Below are 15,086 nucleotides of genomic sequence, written 5' to 3'. Positions count from 1 at the left end.
GGGGGCTGTGCAAGGTCCTGCTCTGAGAAGCCCCAGTCAGAGGAGGGAGGTGTCACCTTGCCCTGGTTGCTGTGACCTGAGGGGAGAGGTAGCCCTTCTCTGACAAATCTCTATTCATCAGGCCTCCCTCAGGAAGGTCAGCAGGAGTGGGCCTGGCCCCAGGTACCTTTGGCTCTGTGCAGGACCTGCCAACACAGGGCACAAGCCTGCATCCGCCTGCAGGAAGCCAGTATCCAGGCAATGCCAGAGGGATGCCAGGCACAGGGCCAGGCCCAACGACAGGCTTGGCCCTGCCAGCAGCTGCAGGGCCAATGCTGGGCATACCCAGTCCAGGCCCTGCTGGGATGCTGAGGAGTGTAGAGGGCAGGAGCCATGGCAGCTGGTGGGCAGGAAGGGCAGGTGGGCACCCTTGGGCTGCCCCTTCTCCCAGGGCAGAGACCTCTAGGACCGCTCTGCTGCCCTCACGTTCCCACTCAGGATGGCTTCTACAGGCTGAGGGATCCCAACTCCCCGATTCTTTGAGAATAGGCCCCAAATGTCCCACATAGAACCAGAAGCTCCCCAAAGAAGGAAGGGGTGGAGAGTAACCATCTATCGAGCAGCCACTATATGCTTTACCAGCACCACCTCATCGCCTAAAAACTCTAAAGGAAAATGTTGTAGCTCACAGCACGTGAGCGGTTTACCTGGGACACACAGCCAGGAAGTGGGAGAACTTACAGTCACACCCACGCTGTCCCGTGCACTAGGTAACGCAAAACAAGTCTCCCTGGGATGAGAGCAGGTCTCTCCATTCAGACACCAATCATCTGTGCCTCCCTCCCCTTGCCTCTCAGGTCCTGTCAGCTGCCTCCAAACACTGCGGTTTTAAGCATAGCTGCCCACGGCTGTCCTGCTTGAGAATGTTGTCCAGTCTTCCAAGAACATCTCAAAAGTGTACGGATGGATGAACGGATGGATGAATGCACTTCCTGCATCCTCTCTCTGGGGCAGACCCTGAGCCGGGCACTGGGACGATAGAAGGAAATAGGGTTGATTCCTGCTACTACAACGGAATATTCCTACTACAAGGAATATTCCGTTGTAGTAGGCAAGGCAGGCTAAGACCCAAATCAGTGCCCATGAGCATAGCAATAAGGGTGGCACATGGATGCACCACATCACGGCAAGTCCCCCAGGCCAAAGGAGTCAGCAGGAATGCTTCATGAAGGGTGCGTGTTTTAGCCAAATCTGTGGGAAGAACTTTCTAGGCCTGGGACTGAGGAGGTGCTACTGAACGGGGATCAGAGACATTTCACCTGGAAGGGAGACTGGGGCCCAGAGAGCATGGATGCCTGGGACACCAGGCACCTTGACAACTGGCTAAGGAGCTGGAATTTTCTTTGCAGTCACATGGAGCCAGGGAAGACATAAGGCTCGGGGTGACATGGCCCCAAATGCCACTTACTCAAGCCTACCCTGACAACCAATGGGGCTTGAGAGGCAGGTCTGGGGGAAGAGGGTAGGTCTCTGGCAGAGGCTGGTGAATGACTGCATAAAGGATGGAGAGGTCTCTCCTGGAGCAATGACCATGTGGCTGTCATTAGAGGGCTGCCAGGACTCTGGTGGGGACTGAGGAGCTGGCAGGTTCAGCCACTGAGACAGGACCTACAGAGGAGGACCAGGGGAAGCAAGTGATTGGCAGCAACCCGGGGGCCATCCAGCAGGGGATGGTTGGGTATGAGGACCTCAGACTGCCTTTTACCTGGAAATTCCCTCCCCAGGTGCCCAGTCACTGCCTAGGCCCCAGCCCCCCATTCCACCTCAGATAGCTTTCCCCTGCATGGGTGGTGGAAGGGGGGCACTCCTTTGCCTAGGCAGCCCACAGCCCAATCCTGGCCAGTGGCAGCCCTAGAGGCCCTGGGCCTCCTGTTCAGTAAGGCCGGGTGTCCATGGCAGATCCCATGGCTGGCCACACTGGGCTATAGAACTGGAGCCTACTTGTGGATGGCATTCTGAGCATCCAGGCCCACTGGCGTAGGGAGCTGTGCCAGGGCCTCGGGGAGAGAGGGTGGTGGCCCCAGGAGCTTGGGCGTTCTGGCCGCCGGCAGTGCAGCAGGCAAGAGGCCCTGGCGAGGGAGCAAGCTGGACTGTGGGTGGCAGGGAGCCCTGGCCTGCACGCAGCTGGCTGTGGCCACAGCTGCTCATCCTGTTTTCCACTCCTCCCCAAATCACCATCCAGCTCATCCCTTTCCCCCACAGGCTCTGGTCAAGTACATGGAGTCAGGGGGCTTTAGCATGAGTCTCACAAGGGGGTATCTAACAGACACCCCTTGCATCCAACTCCAGCCCTGCTCTAGCAAAGCACCTGGGTAGGTGATTTAACTTCACTGAACCTCAGTTTCTCCACTAAAAAAATGAGGATCCTAACTTGACGCAGTGCCCAGACTCTAGCTGGGCCTCACTAAAGGGCAGATGACAATGCACCAGGCAGTGACCCCCAGAAGGATCATGGCACAGGAGGAAGAGTCTCCCGAAAGATCTGTGGCCAGGAATTCTCACATTGCTGGGTCACTCTCTTGATTGCTCTTTCTCTTTTTCTTTTTAGGGCCACACCCACAGCATATGGAAATTCCCAGGCTACGGGTCAAATTGGGGCTGTGGCTGCTGGCCTACATCACAGCCACAGCAATGCCAGATTTGAGCCGTGTCTGTGACCTACAGCATAGTTCATGGTAACACTGGATCCTTAACCCACTGAGCGAGGCCAGGGATTGAACCCACATCCTCATGGATACTAGTTGGATTTGTTACCGCTTAGCCACAATGGGAACTCCTCTTGATCATTCTCTTGAAGTCCTCGTCTAGAGAGGGACCCATAACAAGGACACCTTGTCCCTTTTGAACAACAAAGTCTAGGGCTTCAGCCAGCACTTGACCACCAGACTTTGTGACATTCAACAGTTGTGATGATGATCAGAATGACCCCTCTAAGCCCAGGGTGGCAGGAAGGAAGAATTCTGGTGACAGCCCTGATTCTGCCCTTGTCTGGCCCTTTGGCTCTGCTTCTCTTTTGAACTAGGTGGATACACTGATGGCCTCCAAGGACCCTTCGGCCCTCAGTTTTCAGGATTCAGGATCCTTTGAACCCAGTCTACCCTCTTTGACCAACACGGGCCATGCTCCCTCGAGTCTCCAATACTTGCTCAGTTTCTCTTAACTGGGATGCCATCTTCCTTGCCTCTGGTGGCCCAAGACCCCATGGCTCCCTAACATCTACCCAGCCTACCCTTTCTGGGACACTTGCCCCAAGTTTGTCAAGGACTTTCTCCTGAGCCCTGCAGGCAGGCCTGGAATAGCACACACACTCTAGCTGGGCTCTCCTGCCAGGGCCCTGTCTTCTCCCCTCCCCAGCCCAGGCCATGGGCTCCAGGGCAGGAGACTCCATGTCCCTGTGTGGCCCTCACAGTCTGGGCAGATGCTCCCAAGTCAACAGGAACTCTGAAAAGGAACCAGAACGCTCGTGGCCTGGCTCCCAATCCTTGCTCTGTCACTTTTGAGCAAACTGACCTCAGCAATTCTCCTTGCCGACTCCCCACCACCTACCCATACACTGTCAGCTCTGCATCCCCCACTGCAAAGTGGAGCAACAACACCCATGCAGGCCTCAGGCTCTGGTAAGAATCTGAACTAAGTGCTGTCCGTGGATGAGCTCAGTTAATCTTCACAGCAGTCTTAAGAGGTAAAGTCTAGAGTTTACCTCCGCTTACAGATAAGGCAATGGAAGATCTGCAGGAAGAATGAATGATTTCCTCAAGATCTCAGAACTGGTAAGAGGTGGAAGCTGGAAATAACCCAAGTGGGCTGGATGGGGTGACCTGCTGGGCAGCACACCCTCGGGGGAGCGGAGGCTGCAGACACATTTTGCATCTGTCAAGAGCTCTCCGTGGAGAAAGGGAGGGTTGCTCTTGAAGAGGCGGGCCCAAAGAGAAGCAGTGACTTTTGGACGCCACGCTGAGTCCATGGCACAGCCAGAGTGCTTCCAGCTTCGGGCTCTTCCCCTACCCTGGGATCTCCTGCTGTCTCTGAGGTTACATATGAGGACAAGCTCCTTGGCCCCAGGGCACATCAACCAGATGGATTCTCAGGCATTGGCTGCACAGACTCTAGGCCAGTCAGCCCAGACCTCTACCATAACTGCACAAGATAAGAGTTCAACTCACAGGCAAATGTGAGCCACAAGGCAGCTGGGACCTTGGTTCTGGCCAAACTCCACCTCTCCAGACACAGGCCTGGTTGTTAAGAAATGTCTAGTGACATCAGGGGCCTAACCTGGGAGCTGGGTGGGTAGCAGTGGTGGTGATGGTAGAGGTGGTGTGGTTGGTGAAGGTGAAGATGGAGGAAATTATAGAGGTGATGGAGAAACTGGCACTGACAATGGTGACGGTGACGACAGAGCTGGCACTGACAATGGTGGTGGTGACGACAGAGCTGGTGAAGACGGCAGGGATGGGACTAGAGTGATGGTGATGGTAGATGTGGTAGAGAGAATGGAGGTGATGATGTTGAAAATGATGGGAATGACAGAGATGTGGTGGTGGCGAGGGTGCTGGTAATGGGGATGCCGCTGTGGCCAGTGAAACTGGAGGCAAGAGGAACCATGAAACTAACAGTCAGAGAACTGCTGCAAGGACCCTCCACCAAACACGCAAGTTCCCAGGACCCTCCACCAAACGCAGAAGTTCCTCTAGCCATAACTTTATTATAGTTTCCGAAGCCCCTCTGACCAGTCAGTGTCACCAATGAGCATCTAGCTCCAGATAACAGGATGGGGAGAAAGGGGATCCAGTTGCCTCCCAAGAATTAGCTAATGTGAATGAAGCGTCAGGAATGACTCAGGCGGCTGACTGGGTAGGGGTTTCCAACTCAGTGAGAGGCCTAGTGACTGGGGTGCCAGATAGTCGGGAGGTGGCCTGGGGACAGGCCCTCCTGTTCAAGGGAGGAAGCAAGGCCCTCGCCACAGTCGGCAGGAAAGCAAAGGCTCTACTGGGTGAATGCAGAGCAGCCCTGAGCCCCCAGGCCACTACAGTGGGGAGACAAGAGCCCAGCAGAGGGTCTGCTGAGAATAACACTGGACAGGCAAAAGGGGCACATTGGGTACCAGCACTAGGTAGGTTTCTGAGCAGGCAGGTGTTGCCAGGAATGGGATAATGAAGTTGATGGAAGTATCTGAGACCGAGGGGCCTTGGGGGTCTTGCTAGCAGCAAGGGTGAAGCAAGGGTGGCAAGAGGATTCCAGGAGCGATCCGAGCATGCGTTCTGAGGCAGCCACTGGGAATTCCAGCATCTTTGGCAAAAGGTCACAAATTCCTCCTCTATTGTTGACATCAACACACGAATACTGCAGGCCCTCCATGACCAATGTTCTAGCTTTTCCATTACCCACAGGCTGTCTGCTACACCCCCACCCACTCCACCACCTCCCCACCCCACCCCCATCCCCCGGCGCGCCCACTTCTGGCCTCTGCCAGGACCCTGGCAAGGGGCTGGCCTGGAAGAGGCTGGCCGGGGTGCCGGCCAGGCTCCCCTGCGTGCTGCCCGGGCAGTGGGCCTTGCCAGGTGTCAGACTCAATTTCCCAACTCTTCCTGCTCAAAGAACCAAACATCTTGTCCCTCCACCCAAGCTGGGTCCTCCCAGGCCGCCTCCTTGGCAGCAAGAAGACCCCTGGGGCGGGAGTCAGACTCACCAGGCAGGCAGGGGAGGGGGCAGAAAGCAGAAAGGTCATTCATATAATTTGTCACCCACCTCTCAGCAGGCCACTGGCAAAAGGAAAGGCAACGCTACAGATGAAGTGGCTCGGGAGGGGGCACCTACAGGCAAAGTGGCTGGTGGTGGCGGGAGGAACACTACACCAGGGAGTCCCGAGACCTGGCTTTAAGCCCTCGACTCCCCCTTTCCCTGCGCCCCACTGGTAAACAAGGTGGGTGAGTGAAAGAACTCTGGAGGTCCATTCCACCTTCCATGAGTCACCAAAGTGCCCTCCCTCGGCCAACTCCACATCCCTTGCACAACTTTGCACTTACTGGTTTTTTTTTTTTTTTAAACAACAGCTTTATTGTGATATAATTCACGTACTATACAATTCACCCATTTGAAGTGTACAACTCAATGGTTTTTAGCATATTCAGAGCTGTACCATCAACTCCACAGTCAATTTTAGAACATTTCCTCATCCCCAAAATAAACCCGTTTGCTATCAACCCCTACTCCCAAATCCTTCCGGCCTCCCCCGCCCCCACCCAGCCCTAGGCAGCTACTCATCTACTTTCTGTCTCAACAGACTTGCCTACCCTGGACATCTCATGCAATCATTGCTTCTTTAAAGAAGCAGGGCACTGGGCAAACCGGATCCGCCTGCTGCCCCCAACCAGCTTCTCTCCAAGACCCATGCTGCCCAGGATCCGGGCTCCAGGCTGCCAGGGCTTTGGGCTAGAGACTCTCCCTGCCCTCTCCAATCAGTGACACCCTCTCAGTGACTGCTGTCCTTTTCCTCCCCTGACACCCACCAGCTGAACCCCTCTCCCATGGTCCACTGTGACATCCCCACTTCTCACTGCCCCTTGGGACTGTTCTAAAGTGAAAATTCAATTAAGTCACCCTGGAAGTGTAACACCTTTCTACAGGTCTCTGTCACCCTCAGGGTTCAGTCTAGAACTTCTACTCCAAGAGTTATAGTCTGGATTCCCCCAAATGCAGTGCCCAGGTGAGGCATGAATTTGGAAGAGGATTCCAAGAGACAGGAGTGAGGAAAAGAGAAAGTACGCAAGTCACCTAAGGATACTCTCTCAAGGTCTGCTGTAGGCAAGCAGGGGATCAACTCCACGGGAACCTCCAGGGCTTGTACAGAATGCTACCCAATTGCTCTGTCCGAGTGACAAAGATGGGCATTTTCTCCTTGGTTGAGGGTTGCTTCTAGGGTAATTAACCTCCACCCGCACATCCAGAATGGCGCTTGCTGTCAGGCACACTCTGAGAAAGATGTCATGATCGAGGCTGTTGCAGGACTCCGCTCAGATCCCCTTTGTTGGCTGCACCTATACAACTGAGCTGTGAACATGGACTGCTCCTGGCTCACAGCTGTCCCTTCCCCAGAGAATGGACTCTCAGCTGATGGGAGCTATTAGCCTGGAAGTCAAGCAGTTGACAGTCAATGACCAGCTGAAATGGGGGCCTTCTTGTCTCTAGGAAGTGAAAATGGTGGTGCAATTTATGCTCCACAGCCTTCCCTGTAAATCAGGCCCAAAACACACTTTTCCTAAGGCCATATCCTGCCTCCCTCCCTCAGGAAATCATTGCACCTAATTCTAATAACAGACTCAGCCTCTGTTTCTGGGGAACCAAGAAGGAAAACACTGCCCATAACCAAGAAAAAAAATCAATGGACTAGATCCAAAAATGACAAAGATAATCAAATGAGCTGACAAAACTTTTAAAAAGCTACTATAAATGTATTCAATATTTTAAAATAAAAAATGAATGTAATGAAGAGAGACAGAGAGAAGACATAAAAGAGAACCAATGGAACTGCTAGAGCCGAGAATATGTCTGCAATGAAAATTTCATTGGATGAGCTTCGATGCAGATTAGAGGGGGGAAAAGATTTTTTTTAAGTTTAATAGATACTTGGAAACAACATTAATTCATTTATTACTGAAGAACCATAGGGCTAGGAAATAAGAGCTGAAATTCTTTCAAATTTCGAATTTGATGTAAAACATAAACTGTAACATCCAAGAAACTCAAACAATCCCAAGGAGAAAAAATACAAAGAAAGCCACACCAAAGCACATCATAATCAAGTTGCTTAAAACCAATGATAAAGAGAAAATCTTAAAAGAAACTGGGGTGGGGGGGCATTCCCGTTGTGGCTCAGTGGTTAACAAACCCAACTAGTATCCATGAGGACATGGGTTCGATCCCTGGCCTTGCTCAGTGGGTTAAGGATCTGGCATTGCTGTGAGCTATGGTGTAAGTCGCAGACGCAGCTCAGATCCTGCATTGCTGTGGCTGTGGCGTAGGCCAGTAGCTACAGCTCCAATAAGATCCCTAGCCTTGGAACTTCCATGTGCATAGGTGCGGCCCTAAAAAGACCAAAGACCAAAAAAAAGGGAGACAACCAGAGGGAGATATGATATATTATGCAGAGGAAATAAAGATAAGACTAACTCCTGACTTCTTACTGGAAGCAATGAAAAGTAGAGAACAATAAAATGGCATCTTTAGGTTCCTGACAGACTCAACCCAGAATTCTTTATTTGATGAAAAGAGACTTTCAAAAATGAAGATGAAAATAAAGGTATTTTGGAATTAAAGGTAAGAAAATCTATTGCCAGTTTACCTTACAGTAGAAAAATATTTTAAAAGTTTTTCAGGCTTAAGGAAAAAGATGCCATATGTAAATATGATATACAAGACAACAAAGAGCACCAGAAATGGTAAATATGTGGACTTAGTAGAAAATACATTTTTTCTCATTTTTATTTCCTTAAAAGATAACTGACTTTTGGAGTTCTCACCATGGCTCGGCGGTTAGCAAACCCGACTAGCATCCATGAGGATGCGGGTTCAATTCCTGGCCTCGCTCAGTGGGTTAAGGATCCGGCATTTCTGTGAGCTGTGGTGCAGGTCACAGACATGGCTTAGAGCCAGTGTTGCTGTGGCTGTGGCACAGGCTGGTGGCCATAGCTCCGATTGGACCCCTCGCCTGGGAACCTCCATATGCTGTGGGTGCAGCCCTAAAAAAACAAATAAACAAACAAAAACACCAAAGGAAAAAAGATAACTGATTTTTAAGGAAAAAATAACACTGTATTGTGGGGTCTATAACCTACAAAGAAGTAAAATGAAGGACTACAATAGCACAAAGGATGGAAAGGGGGAGTGGAAGTATTGTTGTAAAGTTTTTATATTATTCACGAAGTGTTAAATATACTTTAAAAGTAGAATATGATAAACTACAAATCCAAAGTGTAACTCTAGAGCAATATCACACACACACACACACACACACACACACACACACAGGGGCGGGGGAAGAGAGAGAAACTAGATAATAGGCTAGTAGTTTAACAGTTTAGTTTTCAATGGTTTAAAAATGATAACAATGTAAGGCAAAACCAAAAGAAACAAACAAACAAACATACAAATGTCAGTCCAAAGCAAGGAAGGGAAAGAAGCAAAAATGAAAAAAGCTGAGGGAACAAAGAGAAAAAAAGAAACAAGATGGTAAAGATAAACTCAAACATATAACTCTGTATTTAGCTACAAAGAGGAACAGACACTGGATTTGCCCTCCCATTTTAACAAGTAGAAAACCAAATAAAAGATATGACACAGAAGCTGTCCAACATGGACAAGAAGCAACATTGAACTGCGACCCCTAAGAGGAGGGAAACAAGGTGAATTCTAATATCTGGAAATTTTCTTAGGTATTAAGAAATCAACATACTTCTAAAAAATAACCCATAGGTGAAACAAAACAAAAAACCACATGGGAAAATATAAAGTATTTTGAACTAAATGGAAATGAAAGGACTGTATCAACACTTGTGGGAAGTAGCTCTAAAAGCAGTGCTTAGAGGAAAATCTACAGTTTTCATTGCTATACACAAAGTGAAAAGCATATAATCAATCTTCTACTTTAAAAAGCTATGAAATGAAACAGCAAAATAAACCTGAGATATGAAATATGTATAATAAAGAGTATAAATTAATGAAACAGAAAGTAGACTAACAATAAAGAAAACTGTGATACAAAAAGCAGTTGATTTGAAAAGTTCAAATTATTAAAGAATTTCTTATCTATTGCTATATAACAATATTACCCCAAACACAGGGGCTTTTAAGTGGCATACACTAATTTTCTCATAGTTCTTGTGGATTATGAGTCCAGGCAGAGAGTAACTGGGTCTTAGCTTTAGGGTTGCAATCAAGCTATCTCATCTGAGACTCAGCTGGGGAAGAGGTCACTTTCAATTTACATGGTTATCGATAGAATTCAGTTCCTAACAGGATGCTGAGCTAAGAGCCTCAGTCCCTGGCTGGCTGTCAGCTGGAGGCCACCCTCAGCCCCTTGAGATAAGGCCCTTTCCAAATAGCAGCTTGCAACATGGCAGCTTAATTCCTCAAAGCCATGGGGGAGGAGGGATCTCCTAGTAATGTCGACTATTATCTCATATAAAACAACTATATATACATAATCATGCACATTCCTTTACCTTTGCTATATTCTACTTATTAGAAGCAAGTCACAGGTCACATCCATACTTAAGGGGAGAAGATAACCCAAGGGAAAGAATACCAGGAGGTGGGGACCATAGATAGGGCTGCCTAAGATTCTTGTCACAAATATTAAAACTCAGACTAGATTCCTTAAACAAAAAACAGTATACCACATGATCAATGTAAAGAAAGAAGGGCATAACTAAAGTTTATATATGCATTAAACAGATAAAAAGGGGATATTATGAGCAATATCATGCCAATATATTCAATAAATTCAAGAGGAATGGACAAATTCCCTAAAGATACAAATTATCAAGACTGGTACAAGAGATAAAAGCTAAAAGGGCAAACTATAGCTGAGTAAAGAAATAAAGATGAAAGGAACGTAAATAAAATAGAAAAACAATAGAGAAAATGAATGAAACCAGGAGTTGTTTCTTTGAAAAGATCAACAAAATTCACAAACCTTTAACTAGATTGAATGAGAAAAAGAAAGAACAAAGTCTCTGGGAGTTTCTGTCGTGGCTCAGCGGTTCAAGAACCCGACTAACATCCATGAGGACGCAGGTTTGATCCCTGGCCTCACTCAGTGGATTAAGGATCCGACAGTGCCGTAAGCCATGGTATAGGTCGCAGACGCAGCTCAGATCCCTCATTGCTGTGGCTCTGGCGTAGGCCAGCGGCTACAACTCTGATTCCACCTCTAGCCTGGGAACCTCTGTATGCCATGGGTGCGGCCCTAAAAAGACCAAAAAAAGAAAAAAAAGAAAAGAAAAAAGAAAGAGCAAAGTCTCAAATTACTAAAATTGAGAATGCAAAAATGGACCTTACTATTAACCTTACAGAAGTAGAAAAGACTATTCAGTAATACTATGAACAACTGCATACCACAAAGTAGATAACCTAGAATAAATGGACAAATTCCTAGAAAGGGTCAAATTACTAAAATGGACTCAAAAGAAACTGGTAGTTGCCTAGTGGCTTAGCAATTAAGGACTCAGCACTGCTACTGCCGTGGCCCATCAAAGGGCTGCAGATCCTAAACCACTTTGTGGGCTCCATCGGGAAGCCCACCCTTGATGCCCTTGGGACACCTCACCTGCAGACCCCCTCAACTGGCCCAAGTGTACCTCCAAAGCTCTACACATACGACTACGGCCGGTTCCCTGCACATGCCCGCACGGACACTGAGTATGAATCTTTGCAGACAACTTGCAAGCACATACAGAGCGCTGGCCTGACTCTAGGACTGAGGGGAAGCACCCAAACTTGAGCATTTTCAGGGTACAACCCTGGGAAAAACAAACACAACCCTCAGTTTCCAGCCTGATTTTTAAAGAATCAATAGAAGAATTCCCCTCTAAGGGAACAAGACATGTGGAAAAGGTCTGAGAGAGCCTCAGAATTCTTAACTGGGCTGAATGGTTAAAGTATTTCTTTCCCAAAGCCAGTCAGTAAAGACTGGAGAAGGTGATTGCTTTTTTGAATGTGAAGACAGTGCAAGACATTCAAGAACACAAAAAAATCAAGGTGACATGTCAGCCACCAAAAGAATACAATCATTTTTTAGTAAATGAACCCTAAAAATATGAAGATTTATGAATTGCCTGGCAAATAACTCAAAATCATCATTTTAAAGAAGCTGAGTGAGCTACAAGAGAACACAGCTTTCTCAATGGCATAGAGGGCATTTATGAAAAACCCACTGCTAACATCATAACTGTGAACGACTGAAAGCTTCCCCTCTAAGATCAAGAATAGGACAAAGATGTCAGGACAATTAGGCAAGAAAGAGAAATAAAAACATCTAGGTTGGAAAGGATGACGTATAACTATCTCTATGTGCAGATGACAGGATCTTATTCATAGAAAATCCTAAGGAACACACACGTACACACTTAGTATTAGAACTAATAAACAAATTCAGCAAGAATACAAGAGAAATATTCAAAAATCAATTGAATTTATATATGCTGGAAGTGAACAATTCAAAAATGAATGTAATGAAACAATTCCTCTTACAATACATAAAAATTAACTAAAAGAATCACAAATGCAAGAGCTAAAACTATAAAACTCTTAGAAGAAAATGTTGCAAATCTTTGTGACTTTGCACTAAGCAATGGCTTCTTAGATAAGATGTGAAAAGCACAAGCAACAAGAGAAAGAAGTAAATCATATTTCATCAAAATTTTAAGCATCTGTATTTCAAAGCACTATTAAGAAAGTGAAAAAACAACCCACAAAATGTGAGAAAATATTTACAAATCACATAGCTGATAAGGCACTATCAGCTATATATATATATCTAGAATATATAAAGAACTCTTAAATCAACAATAAAAAGATAAATAACCCATTCTTTAAATTGGAAAAGGATTTTAATAGACATTTCCCAAGAGAAGATATACATAAAAATGGCCAATAAGCACATGAAAAAAAGCTCAACATCATTAGTCACTGAGAAAAGGAAAATCAAAACCACACCATGATGTATCAAAACCACTATAATAGCTATAATAAAAAGAAAGACAATAAAAAGTGTTGACAAGAATGTGGAGAAATTGGAACTTTCATACATAGCTGGCAGAAACAGAAAATGGTGCAGCCACTTTGGAAAACAGTTTGGCAGTATCTTAAGAAGTTAAACATAGAGTTGCCAAAGGAGCAATTCTACTCTCATGTATATACCCAAGAGGACTGAAAACATATGTTCACACAAAAATGCACACCCTAATGTTCATAGCATTACATTATCCATAGCAGCCCCAAATCAGAATCAACCTTCACATCTATCACTGATGAATGGATAAATATAAAGTGGTATACCCACATATGGTATATAAGTGGTATACCCATATAGTTGAATGATATTCAACTATAAAAATGAACAAAGTATTTAACATGCTACAATATAGATGAACTTTGAAAATATTATGCTAAGGGAAAGAAGCCAGTCACAAAAGGTCATATGTTATAAGATTTCATTTACATTAAATGTCCAGGATAAGCAAATCTATAGAGACAGAAAGTGGTTTGCCAGGAGCTAGGAGGAGGGGGACAATGAGTGTCTGCTAATGGGTATGGGGTTATTCTGGGGGGGGATGGATAAAAATGTTTATGAAACTGGAAGATGGTTGTACAACTTTGTGAACACACTAAAAAAACTGAATTGTTCATTTTAAAAAGTGAATTTTATGGTATGTGATTTATGCCTCAGTACAAAGAAAACACAGAAAAATGTGAATGAGTCTATATCTACTAAAATTTATATTTTAGAGTTAAAACTTTCCAACAAGGAAAAATTCCAGCCCCAGATGGCTTCACTGGTAAATTCTAGCAAGCAATTAAGAATGAGGTAATACCAACCTCACAAAAACTTTTAGAGAACATAGAAGAGAATACTTCCCAACTAATTTTATGAGGCCAGTGTTACTCTGAGACAACAACATTACAAGGGGGAAAAAACCCTAACAAATGTAGACAGGGACACAGCAAACCATGGCCTAGGGGCCAAAACCAGCCTGCAATTGTTTATGTCAATAATGTTTTATGAAAACACAGCCACACCCATTAATTTATGTATTGTCTATTGCTGCTTTCATGCTACAGTGGCAGAGTTGAGTAGTTGCGACACAAATTATATAGTCTGCAAAGCCTCAAATATTTACTACTGGACTCTTCACAGAAAAAGTTTGCTGATTCCCTGTTATGGACCAAGAGTTCTCATGAATAAAGATAAAAAATCCATTAGAAACATTAGCAAATCAACCAAGAAACATATAAAACAGATAAAACATCAAGCCAAGTGGAATTTATCCCAGAAATACAATGTTAATTTACAAAAAAAGTCAATGTAATACAACATATTAATGAATAAAGGTTAAAAATGACATAGTCTTCTCAACAGTGGCAGAAAAAAGCATTCAATAAAATCCAACATCCATTCATGTTGAAAAAAAACCCCAAAACTTTTAGGGAAAGTTTCCCACCCAGCATGTAAGAAGTTTGGAAGGCATCACTCCATCTTAATAAGTAAAAGGCTGAACAAACTGAAATAGCAACAATTCTTCTCAGATCTATCAGTGAAGCTAGGTCACAGGTATAACGGCTCTCCCCCCAAACTGCAGAGACAGGCAGGTGAATGCAGAGAATCATAGCTTACCCGAGCAGAAACTAATGGGAACCAAATACTGGGATAGGGGAACGTGAACTGCAACTGACAAACTGCTGAAGGCTCAGGGTGGACAGGTCTGATAAATAAAAACTCCAAGGGATTCAGTCACAGGATGACCCTCCACACTTTCGGTGAGTTTTACCTCCTGAAGCTCTACCAAGTTCTCAGGATGAATACCAGAGAAAAATCCCCTAGTGCTTCTGGCAGGGGGAGAAGAAAACAAACCATTATGAAATATACCAGAGCATTCTGTTCTTCTTAACAAAGCCTGCACTCAGGAGCAATTCTCTAGCCAGAGCCTTACTTACAGGGGTTTTATCAGAGCCTAACTGACTTGGGGGAAAGGAAATACTCAACTCCAGCCCACTCAAGCCATCCTGTCCCACCTAAGTGGGGGAGAACAACTGATAAGCACTTGTGAAGTTCCCAGTTCAAGAGCATCGGTTCACTCAAAGACTAAGATCTAATCTGGATTGCTCCCCCACCCCCACCTTACCACTGTATCACTAAAGGGCTGTTTACAGCCATTCCTTTTACCCAGTACATCATGTTTAGCTATCAAGGAAAAAACTACAAAGCATATTAAAACACAAAAAAACTCAGTCTGAAGAGACAGACAGAGCAAGCATCAGACCCCGCCTCAGAT

At 45.9% G+C, this 15,086-nt stretch overlaps 1 long non-coding RNA gene across 1 annotated transcript in view; it reads right to left on the bottom strand.

Annotated features, from left to right (window-relative positions):
• LOC125126722 (uncharacterized) overlaps positions 1 to 14,590 on the bottom strand; it is a 37,736-nt gene extending 23,146 nt beyond the window's left edge. Inside the window, exon 1 of the long non-coding RNA XR_007134766.1 lies at positions 14,429 to 14,590. This is a non-coding gene — a long non-coding RNA (uncharacterized LOC125126722). The remainder of the gene's footprint in view (positions 1 to 14,428) is intronic.
• Between the last annotated feature and the right edge of the window lie 496 nt (positions 14,591 to 15,086).

The sequence above is a fragment of the Phacochoerus africanus genome, chromosome 5 (assembly GCF_016906955.1).
Source record: "Phacochoerus africanus isolate WHEZ1 chromosome 5, ROS_Pafr_v1, whole genome shotgun sequence".
NCBI lineage: Eukaryota > Metazoa > Chordata > Mammalia > Artiodactyla > Suidae > Phacochoerus > Phacochoerus africanus.
This window is presented reverse-complemented; position numbering and strand designations above follow the sequence as displayed.